Source organism: Diabrotica virgifera, chromosome 7 (genome assembly GCF_917563875.1).
Source record: "Diabrotica virgifera virgifera chromosome 7, PGI_DIABVI_V3a".
Lineage (NCBI taxonomy): Eukaryota > Metazoa > Arthropoda > Insecta > Coleoptera > Chrysomelidae > Diabrotica > Diabrotica virgifera.
Window position 1 is genome coordinate 231,958,272 of NC_065449.1, and position 13,854 is coordinate 231,972,125.

Consider the following 13,854-nt stretch of genomic DNA (forward strand, 5'->3'; position numbering starts at 1 on the left):
GAAGAACTTCCTGGTTAAAGAAACTCAGAACCTGGCTCAACACAACATCTGTGCAGCTTTTCCGCGTTGCTGCAGATAAGGTGAAGATTGTCATGATGATCGCCAACATTCGTCACGGATAGGCAAATCAAGAAGAACTTATCTATTCATCTAGGTAAAAACTTGGTTTCCTGTACTAAGATAGGAGTAAAAATATTGTCTTTCATTTTCATTTTCTATTAGTTTTAGTCCTATCTGAGTACAAAGAATTAGGATTCGTTGGAATTCAGGTACGAAATTCCTCTCAAAAACCAAAGAGCACTACTGTGGAACAATTAACCACAAATATCAAAATAAGTTTCCTGGTAAGTAATACCAACCATACATGACAAGTGCGTAATAAATGACTGTCCACAAATAGCCAAAGAAAATATACTAAAGAGAAGATTGATGATTGAGGAAAATATGGCAAAAGATCAGAGATGTTGTTGATAATCGTAGATTCAATAGTGCAATGAGGGAAATAAAAAACTATTTCAAGACCTGTCAGCTTCAAAATCAGTCAATTCAGTACTACTTGGAAAACTCAGATTTCACTTAACATTGTGATTACTCAATATGGAAAACCACAAGAAAATTGAAACAACTCCAGAAACCGTCACCACCAATCAGAAAATCTAACAGAGAATGGGCACGTAGTGCACAAGAGGAAGCATCAAACGAGTTTGCCTATTCGGAAATTTAAATCGTTTGAAGATACGTTAGGTATTAATAATTTAAATGATTCGAAAAATTAGAAAATCGAAAGAATTATACACACCCAAACTTATATGGAATCATCTGATATTTCTTACTATTTCGTGTGAATTTAAAAAAACGAACAGACGAAGTCAAACAATATTTATTTTAAAGAAATTTAATAACAAATGGATAACAATTAAATTAAACAATAACGTATTTAACAAACAAATTGAAAGTAGTTGTTTTAAAGTAAATGGCATACAAAATTTCAATGTAAAACGAATAATGTTTAATTGTTTTTTCTACAACCGTGTCAAAAATGCAATTTTTAGCACTCCATACGAGCGTTAAAAATGCTACTTAAGGTGATACAGTAGCGATCAACAGGTAGCCAAAACGCGTTCCAAGATTGCGGCTATAATTTTGAGTATTTTTTCGAGATATTTGGCACACGTATTCGTAATATAATAAAGAATGGCGGTACAGAGCCCAATTTGAAAAATATATTAATATGTGGAAATTACTCTGTAATTAAATACAATATTAAACAAACGAGCCTGTACCGCCATTAAGCAGAACAAAAAAATTCACTTTCTTCAAATAAACTTTTTTATCCGATGCCTAGATTTTGTGTCATTTTGGAACTACTAAAATGTTTTATTTCATTAGTAGTTCCAAAATGACACAAAATCTAGGCATCGGATAAAAAAGTTTATTTGAAGAAAGTGTATTTTTTTGTTCTTCTTAATGGCGGTACAGGCTCGTTTTTTTAATACTGTATTTAATTACAGAGTAATTTCCACATATTAATATATTTTTCAAATTGGGCTCTGTACCGCCATTCTTTATTATATTACGAATACGTGTGCCAAATATCTCGAAAAAATATTCAAAATTACAGCCGCAATCTTGGAACGCGTTTTAGCTACCTGTTGATTGCTACTGTTTCCTCTTATGGGCACTAGTTCTTTAATAGTTATTTATGATATAAGTGTTAAAAATACACGTTTAAGGCACGCATGTGAAAGTTTGCAGAATGAGCGATAGGGAGTCCTGCAATTCACACGAGTGCCTTAAAAATGTACTTTTTAACACGCATATCATACAATATTCTTTCTACAAACGTAATTACAGGACAATATCTACAAAAACTTTTACTTGAACTTGACTGACATTCCATTTTTATATTTTTTTGACATTACATTAAAATTGCCTATACGGTCAATACGAACTGTATTGCCTTAAAAATTTTAAAGCACTAGTGCCTTAAAGTAGCATTTTTAATGCTCGTATGGAGTGCTAAAAATTGCATTTTTAACACGGTTGTAGAAAAAATATTTTTAAGGCACTGCAGTTCGTATTGACCGTATTGACCCAATTTTGATGTAATATCAAAAAAATATAAAAATGGAATGTCAGTCAAGCTCAAGTAAAAGTTTTTGTAGATATTGTCCTGTAATTATGTTTGTGGAAAAAATATTGGGAATTATTAGGAATTACAGGAGACAGTTATGGCAATCCATAACTGTCTTCTGCTGTATATTTCTTGGTACGAATTCGTCTTCTTATCGTTTCAACTGAAACAGTTACACCTGTAGCTTCCAAAAGCTGCATTTGGAGCTGCATGTGAGAAATTGTTGGGCGTCTTCTAGCTGATTGGACAATTAAACGATCGTAGAGAGCCGTTATTACTTTTGGCGACTTTCCCTTGCTTTATTTTTGAGCTTTCCTAGTTCCTGTTACCTAGCATAGGTTTTTGACAGAACGCCCTGTATTACGCCTAGCTCTACAGCTATGTCCCTCTGAGAACATTACTTTCTCCACAAAACTAATAATCTTTCCTCGTTGTAAGTTCTATAACCCCGCATGAGGCATATTTTCGGTTTTGGACGCAAAAGTTAGTTTATTTATTTTCGTTCAATTTGCAACTCAAACAAATAACCTATACCGTACCGAGCTGTACTATCCGATTGTCTTATACATTCGCTTATTTTTAATAAAAACCTTTATTCTTCGCAACAATAACAAGTTTTTTCAAAAGAAATAAATATTACTTTGAAATACATGGTGATTCCATATAAGTTTGAGTGTGTGTACCTTCCAACTGCTTAAAAGTTATAACGTTTATATTCAATGCCATACTAACATATTAACCTTATGTTACTTTCCCGATCAATGGAAAGTATCTCAGATATTAATAATTCTAAAACCAGAGAAACCTTAAGAAGAAACTACATCTTACAGACCAATCAGCCTCTTGCAAATCAAGCCTAAAGTGTTCGAAAAACTATTAGTCAACAGACTCGAGCCCTGGATCAAAGACCCAATTCCAGATCACCAGTTCAGATTTCGGTCTCATCACTCAAGTTTTTCTTCTCTTCTTCTTTTGCCACTCCTATTGAAATTGGAAATAATCAAGGCTCTCCTAACCTTGTTACAGCTGACCTAAAGAGTTCATTAGTGGTGCCGCCAAACCACTCTCTCAAATTCCGCAGTCATGACATTCTTCTACGTCCTGGATTCCGTTTTCTTCTAGTTTTCCCTGTATTATATTTTGAAGTAATGCGTATTTATGTTCTCTGATCAGGTGAACAAAATATTCGAGCTTTCTTCGTTTTATCGTTAACACAATTTCTGGGTCTTTTCCTATCCTTCGTATTACTTCAAAGTTTGTAACTCTTTTAACTCAACCTGTCTTCAACTTTCGACGGTAGCACCACATCTCGAAACTTTCAATATTTTTTATGTTGTTCTGTTTGAGAGTCCAGGCCTCTACACCGTATAATAGCGTGTTAAATACGTAGGCTCTTAGTATTCTTAATAGTAGAGGCAAGCTTATATCTCTGTTGCAGAAGAATTTTCTTATCTTTATGAAAGTGGCCCTTGCAATTTCGATACGTCTTTTATTTCATGGTTTGCCTGCAAAAGGGCTTCCTGGCAGATGCTTTCGCTATACACATTAAATTGCAGTGGTGACAAAATGCATCCCTGTCGTACTCTTCCACGTATTTCTATTGATTGTGATGTCTTATTTTCTATTTTGATGTTCGCTTTCTGATTCCAATATAGATTGAGAATTATTCGCAGATCTTTTTATCTATGTTCCTTCTTTCAAGAATGTCTCTTGGCTTACCATGGTGTACTATTTCAAACGCTTTTTCAAAATCTATAAAACATGCATGTTGACAGAGTGGTAAAACTTATAAATGTCGATTTTGAGGCAAAGAGATACTGTTCAGCGGCGTTTCTGGACGTTATGCAGGCATTTGGCAAAGCGTGGCTTGAATGCCTCCTATACAAGCTAAAATAGACGTTACCGCATAGTTTTTCATTCTTCTTGAGTTATATTGGTTAGGTAGGTGTTAAATCATTAAATAACAAAATGCAACTTTCACTTTATTCTGTCAATGCTGGTGTACCGCAGTGGAGTGTGCTGGAACCTACCTTGTATCTCTTGTTTACCGCAGATATACCTACAACTCTTCAGGAGCCACTAGAGAAGAAACCATCTACAGAAGAAATGATGCTAGGAACATTTGCCGACGATACTGCAATCCGAGCCTCACATGTTGACCCTATGTATGCCTCGCATCTCCTTCAAGAGTATCTAAACAGAATACAAGATTGGTTTTTGGAATGGAAAATTAAGTCAACGAAGGAAAATCATTCTCCTCTCTACAGAGGACCGCCACTGCTTACAGGTATGTTATGTTACACGTTGAAATTAAGTGCAACATATATATTTACATAATAACACAGAGTACGGCAGCAGTTACACAACTACACAATGAAAACCGTCCCGAGAGAGTATTCTAATGACTGAGCGTCACGTAACCATTTCAATGTAGTCTAGTAAGTTCTTTCATGTAACCTGTATGAGATGTCTAAATGATTTAATTAGTCTGCTTTTGCTTGCGTTAAAGATTGCAGTAAGTAACGACATGTAAATGTTCATTTTATACGGTGATCCAAAAATTTATTCGATTTCTTTCCTCTTAGGAAGTATTTATTAGGAAGAACCAAAATTGGGGTTGATTACAAGCATACTTAAAAGCATGTATTAGATTGGTACAATACATTACGTCGATGATCTAAACCTCATTGCTGGAAATTGTACTAAATATACAGTGTGATAAACCGTTAAACGGGTAATTAGCCCAGTAAATGAACGGGAAATACGGCGATACCGTGTAATTTTCAGGGGCAACTCCGAATTGCATGAAAATTTGGATTTAGGTTCTACTTACCATCCACTTCAAAGTTAAAATTGATTGTGCCGTTGGTTGCTTTTACTTGGGGGGTGACAGTCACCCGTTCTCGGGGGTGAAAAAACATATATTCAAGATAATACGGATATGGATAAATTTACTGATTTTAAGAAACTTTTGTTCTATAGAGTTTTTTATGTAAGTCAATACTTTTCGAGTTATTTTCGATTGAAAATGTTTATTTTTCGACAAAAAACTACGTTTTCGGACGGTTTTTCGCAAATAACTCAAAAAGTAAATACTTGATCGAAAAAAATATCCTTAGCAAAGTGTAGCTTATAAAAAACTGATAAAAATGTGTACCAGTAAAGTATTTAAATCGAGTAAAAACAAAGTTGTAGCTCATGAAAAATACGTCCTTGTGCGTCTAATTCCAAATCGAATATTTCAAGGTGAAATCACGGAAAAATTAAGCACTTTTCTGGAAAAACCTATTTAAACTTTTTTAAAGTGTTTATTAAAAGCTTTATTAGAATTGTTCATAAAAGTTTCTAGCATTAAAAATAAGCGAGTTATGCTCAAAATAAAGTTGGCCCTCTTTTTTTTTGTAAAAAATCATGCAAATCTCCCCGTGTTTAGCTCCTCAAATGAAATTAATCGCTACCGCTTTACAAACAATTTTCTTACTTATATATTTTTTATATGATCTGTCAGTCTCACCGGTTTAAACTGCTTATTTTTGAAAGGGTTATAGTTAAAAAAGCTTGAACGGGTCACTAATCACGAATGTATGCAAATTTTGAACAGCCATATCTTAACCAATTTTTGTCTTGCGGAAAAACAAAATGAAACTAGCATATTTATAATAACAAAACCTATATTTTTTTACTCTTTAAGATTTTTCTTATCACTAATACTTTTTAAATTATTTTGAAAAAAGGAAATTTTTCAAAAATTTTTAGAAAATTTTGTTTTAGTAAAAAACCAAATTTTTTCAAAAATAAGCACTTCAAGCCAATCAAACTTACAGACCATACAAACAATATACATACAGTTAAAATAAATGGTAAAGCGGTAACGATTAATTTTATTTAGGGTGCTAAATAGAGGGAGGTTTTCACAATTTTTTTACCAAAAAAAGGGGCCAACTTTTTTTCAGTGTAACTCGTTTATTTTTTGTGCCAAAAACTTTTATAAAAAACAAATATAAATCTTTTTTTAGGTGCTTTAAAAATGTTAATAAGCTTTTCCCGAAAAATGCTTAATTTTTCGGTGATTTCACGTTGACTTATTCGATTTGAAATTAGACGAATAAGAACGTATTTTTCATGAGCTACAACTTTGCTTTTTCTCAATTTATATACTTTACTGATACAACATTCTTTTTGTTTTTTTTTAATAAGCTACACCAGTGGTTCCCAACCTTATATGTCGGGCGACCCACCTACTGATGTTTTTCGCCACCCATCCCTCACCCATGATAATACATATTTCTGTAGGTTATTCAGCTACTGTAAGAGCCATGCCGCGACCCACCTGAAATCCGCCCGCGACCCACTAGTGGGTCGCGACTCACCGGTTGGGAAACGCTGAGCTACACTTTTGCTTAGAATATTTTTTTCCATAAAATTTACTTTTTGAGTTATTTGCGAAAAACGGTCTGAAAACGTAGTTTTTTTGTCGAAAAATCAACATTTTCAATTGCGAATAACGCGAAAAGTATTGACTTACTTAAAAAACTTTATAGAACTAAAGTTGCTTATAATCGGTCAGTGTATCCATTTCCGGGCTTATTTTAAACACGCGTTTTTCACCCCCTGAGAAGGGGTGACTGTCACCCCCCAAGTAAAAGCAACCAATGGGACAAATTCAAGTTTGAAGTGGAGGGTAAGTAGAACCTGAATCCAAATTTTCATGCAATTCGGAGTTGCCCCTGAAAATTACATTCCAAAACGGTCATTTATTGGCCTAAATAGGAAACTTAATGGAACATTTAATATTGGCAACTGTTTAAAATTTTGCAAAAATATATTAGATTTTCCAAATATATATTAAATATATTAGATTTTAAATCGCCATTAGAAAAAGAAACACAAACATACAATTTCAAGATAATTAAGGTTCTATTGTAAATATAATGTACCAATTTGACGATCAACATGTAGCGTTATGTGGATCAACATGTGACATCACCGGCATCGTTCAATTTTGACTAGTTGATAAAAAATTTGATCGTGTGTGACCATGCATCCAACAATATCGTTACAATTTTACGACAGAGAAACTGGTTTCTATGCTGCAGTACTGCATAATTGATATCATTGATGATTTTGTCGAACGACACCCCAGTACTGTGAGCGGCTGGCTTATGGTTGTGTATAGCCACTGATATACAAAGGCATATGTGTCTCATTTATTTTTCTTGAAACGCTGTATCAAGCTGTATCTGATGATGCCAAAAGGCTGAAATGCTTAAAATATAGTGGCAAATAGACGAGATATTTGTCCTTTTCATAGTGGTGTAGAGCAAGTTACAGTTCATATTATTTTAGAATTGATTTTTATAATTCATGTATCAATTTTGTCAATTTTTTACCCCTTGTCAGATCTCCTGTTTTGGCACATGTTGCTCCTCTCGCTTGCACTATTTCCCCCAAAATTTTATTTCATGTTAGCCTTGGTCTAGGGATTTTTTAATATTGTAATAAGTACTTGCATACAGATATGGCTAAATTAAAAATATTATTGTTATGAAAGGCCTTTAAAAATTTGGATCAGTTGATAAAAACTGTTTGCAAATCGCCATTAGAAAAAAAATACTCACATACAATTTCAAGACCTATTTTTAACCGAATCCAGAACAAGTACTAAGTAATCAAGGTCCTATTATAAAATCAATTCGACGATCAACATATGGCGAACTTTTAATTTGAAACGGGTCGGACGCGTTTTTAAATATTAACGCGAACAGTGGCGAAAGCAAAAATAGTTTCCATGTCCATTATTGACATTCGAAATTACATTTCCCATTGCAGATGGGTTCACATCATTGGCAAAATCCTCATCTAGTGAATGGTCCTCAAACTGGGTCAGCATATTGAAAGAAAATTATATTCTAAAACTAATACTAAACACATTCCAATATAATTTTGTAAATTTCCAGAAAGCTTGGCTTGCAGTAAAGTCATCTTTATTTCATTCAGTGCATCTATTGCAAAATCAATTTTTTTGTCAGATTTTATAAGCAAAATAACTGTTGTGGATTTCCTTTGTTCCAACATATAAGATGAGAACCAAAACTTCTATATTGGTTAATTACAAAAGACGTCGATTACCTACTTAATATTCATCGAAGTAAGGAGAACTTCTAAGCACAATTGACTTTTACACTTTTATTGCAATGGTTCTTGAAAATAAACTGAGTATAAACAATTCTGTGCTATGTCGGCGAATATTGAATTGTGTGTGCGATAACTAAGCGAGATTGACTGAAAACTGCGATATGATTGTCTTAGCCAACCGAGAAAGAGAAGATAATTCTGATAATATACGTAGAGAGCGCGTGATGAGTGTCCTAACGGCGGACAAGATAAATTCTGATTCGTAGACAGCGTCGCGATGATTATCTTAACTAAGAACGATCGTCAAGGACGAGAAAATCTAAGAAGTACGTGAAGAACCATCGTTTATGGAAATTTTTAAGAGAGGAGAGATTTTTTATGACTCTTTTATGGCAAAATAGTTTTGTAAATTCAAAAGCAATAAAACTTTACCCGACTGCCTATTAAAAAACCTAAAACAGAATAACAAAAATGCACTACTACATTGTTTGATTTGCTTGTCTGGATAATGTTCAGAAGAAATGCGTTCAATGTGCTTCCCCGTTTAGGATTTTGTCCTCTTCAGGGTTTGAGGTGAATGTTTAGTGTTGGCAGCAAAAGCAAACAGTCTGAAAAACACACTGGGGCAAGCGGCGTGTCCTGGTGTTCTTGGATCCTGGGTTATGCCGGACGGTGGTGTCCAGAAGGCTAAGAAGTCGACAGAGAAGAAAGTTTGATGGATTGTTGTTGGTTCCATAGACATTTACGTGTACTGTCCGTGCTTTGCTCTCGACCAGTCTCCCTAGAAACCATTGTACAACGACAGGCGAACCTGCGTCCCTCGTCGGCGGTCAGGAGGTGGCTTTGAGCGCAGCGTGGACAGTGAGCGTTCGAGTGGAGAAAATAGTTGCGGCTATTTTCTTGGGACGAACAGGTATAATTGTGCAATGAAGTTGGGAAACCGCAAAAAACCAACTTCTCCCTGTTCGGGGTAGGGAAGAGGAAATGTTAGAGGTGGGTACGGTAGGCTAACGGGGTAGCCTCAAGGATGTTTTCGTACTCCACCGGGAGTTCGTCAATGCATGTTTGCATTAGAGCGGACGGTACATGAATCTTTTTGCGTTTGGGCTTTCGGTGGAGTACGTGGCCGGAAGATGAACAGGAACATTTGAGAGATTCTTGTGTGTCGGAAGGGGGGCCGTTGATTACTTTGATTGTGAAGTTCCTGTTCAGAGAGTTTATTCTCTCGGTGATTTTGGGGGTGTTCGAGATGTTATGGATTTCGTTTGAGGGATATCGCCAGTGCTCATAGTTACATCTACGCAAGACTCTACGCTCTGTCCTCAACAACCTCTCTTGTTTTTGTCTTGAGCAAAGAGAGTAGATACATGATTTGTACTCCATGACGGGTCGAATAAAGGTCTTGTAAGTGTGAATGAGAGTCTTCTTGTGTGTCTTGCCAATTTTTCCAGAGAGAGCGTTGAGAAGTCTGGCCCTGTTCCTTACCCTATCTAAAGTTGCCTTTAGATCTGCGTCCCAGTTGAGAGTCCTGGTAAACAGTACTCCCAAATAGTTCACAGTCGGGCTAACAACAAGCCTTTCTCCCAACAGACTCAGAGGATATTGGTCATCTTCATTGCGAATGATTCTATTTGACACAGAAGGGGCGCGAAACACAATTGTTGTTGTTTTGTTCGCGTTCAGCGTGACTCTCCACTTACAACACCATTCGCCGACGCCGTCCAACAGAGCCTGGGCTCTTCTGAAGAGGAGTCTTGGGTTGTATCGAGAGGTAGTTGAGAGCAGAGTCGTGTCGTCTGCATAGAGAAACAGCCGAGTACCTGGGATATTTTGGTTAGTGATGTCGCTGTTGTAGATGATGTACAACAGCGGCGCTAGGACTGAACCCTGGGGAACTCCAGCTTGTGGAGTGAAGGGGGTGGACTTTTTATCGCCTATTTTAACTCTGACAGTACGGTTGTGGAGGTAGGAGTGTACAATTTTGGTAAATTGCAATGGTAGCCACAAAAATGCAGGTGTGGGACCGTTTAAGTATTAGGTAACGCAGATAGGGGGCGGAAAAATCTTCAAAAATTGCATTACGCAATAGTTAAACTCCCATAAGAGTGCGTTACGTGGGGGGGGGGGGGTTAAAAATCTTCAAAAATCACGTTACGTAATACTTGAACGCTTCCTGTGCGATTCAAATTATTTTTCCATAAAAGGAGGTCTGACTGTTTAACTGATGGTTAAAATTAGCAACTCGGGTATCATGTAAATAATGGGTTTGTTCTAGCATCAGTTTCAAACGGTTTGAAACCATCAGCGAATAGTCGACCAGCGCGAGTAGAGGGGATAGCACTGGTGACTGTATTATGTTCTCTCACTGACCAACTGTTTGCTGACGGTTTCTGACTAGTTTTGACTGTTTTTTATACCAAATGGTGTCAGATATTTTATAACTAATAATCTTTCTTAGAATATACATGAAAGGCTCTGATTTATGAGACAATACAAACTTAAAAACACATTTAACGAAAAATTGACCTTTTTCTGGTAAAGTAGTAATGGTAATGGGCTTGATTATGTTTGTCGAGAAAGAACTATAATACACGAAACCGTATTAGATTTGTCGATAAAGAAATATGTGTAGGGAGGATTAGAATAAATGTGTTACAAGCCAATAACAGTTACTTTAACTGCATTGTCTTTTTCTTCTGTAGTTTTAGCTACGTAAGAAATTACTTCTACTTATGGTAGGGGAGCCCAAGCGGGGATTTTTGCAGTTACTCGAGCGCGTCAGATTATCTTATGGGAAAAACCTGGTACCCTGCAGATGTACCTCTACCATATATTGGCTCTTAACACAGGGAGGTTCGTTAAGGGGGGCCCGAAAAAAAAATATATGGTTAAAAATACTCGAAATTGTCAGATTAAGATAAGGTAAGTTAAGTACATGCAAGAGAGTGTATATTTTAAAAATCTGACGATTTGAGCGGGACGTAAGGAAATGGGTGAGTCAAAAATTTTCACAAAAGAAAAGCGAATATTTCGCGAAATCAACGTCAGATCGAAAAACTAAAAAATAACGTCTTCAATATTTTTCAAAAATCTATCGAATGGTACTAAACATGACCCCACAGAGAGGGGTGCGGGGTAAATTTAAAATTTTAAATACAAGCCCCGCGATATTTCGCCAAATGAACATCAGATCGAAAAACTGCAAAATACACTTTCAAAATGTTTTTGAAAAATCTATCGAATGGTACCAAACTCGATTAACCACGGGGGCGGGGTGGGGGATACTTTAAAATCTTAAATGGGACCCCAAATTTTTACTGCAGATTTGGATTGTTTACGTAAAAATAAGCAATTTTTATTCGAGACATTCTTTTGAATTATAGATAGATGGCGCTATAATCGGAAAAAACCATTGTTTGAAATGGAAAATTAAATTAAAAAATGGCAAGCGCCTGCTAAAATTGAAAATTTTACTTAACTTTTTTTGATTTTAGGACCTAATAATCACAACCCAATTGGTCCCCAAAACGCTCGACTGACTGCAAATTTAGCATAATTTACTCCCCTATTATTATTACTTTAAGGGGTCTTTCAGTGCACGAAAATTATTGGAATTACTATTTCATAATCATCTGCTTTCTCAAACCAAACTTCTTCTTCAAAGTATACACTAAGCACACTAATTTTATCATTGATATCACCTTCGCTGAAACCTTCTTTTAAAACTTCTCTTTTTGTTGATTTTATCGTTACTTTCGTCCTCCGTTAGGTAGGACCGATAGGTATCTTGAAATTATAGATTTCCTTTCAGGTCTAATTTTTCCTCTTTTTTTGAATATGCTTTAAGTAACGGATTATACAAAAAAAGAGATGTCAAATATACCTCTAGCAGTAAAAATAACACAAGAATAACATAATTGTGAATTGTGTTTAAAATATCGTACCTCCAAGCCATGTCGAATGCTTCTGTTATGTCAAAAATACAGAAATATATGTCAAAAAACACAGAAATATATGTCTCTGTCTTAGAGCCAAGCTTTAATTTATTTGTGATTTTAAATCTATTTATTTTAGAAACCTTCATCACAGACAGCTTTTTTATAAGGAGATTATTATAGGTTTTGTCCAATATATCGGAAATTCATGGCTGCTCCACATTTTGTTATAGACATTAAGTAGATACACTTTGGCATTTTCTGGGAGATTTTGAAGGAAACTTATGAGAATGTCGTCTGGTTCTGGTGGAGACATTTTAGGGGTACTTAAGTAGTAATTTAATTCTGCCATTGTAAATGGTGTGTTAATAGGGTTATGTATATTCCATACCGTTGAAATCTATTATTTGTTTTTCTCTATGGTATTTTAATATCTACCTAAAAATCTTTGGAATATTTTTTTCACAAGTGTTCCCCTTAGTTTAATAAATTACCAATAATCAATATAGAAAGTTTTCATATATTTTTTCTAATTTTAGTTAAAAAAACTCATCTTTATTATTTTTCTTTTTGGATTATCGAGAGAAAATACTTTTCCCGGAAAATTCCTCAATTATCTGATGTCAATCTTACTGTAAGCCCTTCTTAGGTATTAACTTTATTGCAGTTGCTGAAGTAGCTATTTCTTTCCAATAATTCTCTTGACCCATTTCGCCATTTTAAATAAAACGGGAGTATTGAGGACTTACATTTTAAAGTTTAGTTAAGCGTATATTTACAGTTGAAGTATGTGCTCAGCATCAAAGAGAAGTTTGTGGAAGAAAATAAACTACACTAAGAATTATATGCATAGAATTTAAATATAAAGGAGGTATATTAGAATAAAACTTTTAATTTAAATACACCTCTTGCCTTAGATATGAACATTTCAATTACAAATTATAACTTATTGAACAAAATATTTCTATTTACAATATAAATGTAACAAAATCAATGCATACATTTTTTAGATTTAAAAATTAAAACCAAACGTACAACGGGTGGACTTTTATTTTTATTTTTTTTTTATTTTTCTTTATTATTTATACATATGACCTGGCCTCTAGTGACTAATCCAGGTCGTTTTTTCCTGATGGGATTATAGATATTTTTTTTTATATTTTTACATCTTTTACTCAACTATTAAATCTATTTTTACAATTAACAATTTGCCATAATCTATTAATACGTTTATCAAACAAATTTAAATAAACAATTTAAAATATTTTTGGTACTATCAACTCCCTTCTAAGTTATAAAGACAGTCCCTCTATTTTCAGAAGTGAGTTAATAGTTTTTTTTTTATTTCATGAATTATGTATTGAATTATTATTTTTATTTATTTATTTTATATTGAATTATTATTATTATAATTGTAAATATCTATTTTTGAATTTATATTTTATTTTATTTATTTTAACTTTATCTTACTCAACTTCATCAGGGTTGGATTATTGGTTGTCTTCTTCTATTATTATAGATTTCTTGTTGTTTTTTTAGATATTATTTGTGTGAGATTGTTTAATATTTCAAAATATTCTTTATTTTGTAATATATCTCTTATTTCAATTCTTTCTAATCTTCTTCTCATTTCTCTATGTTCTTCATTTT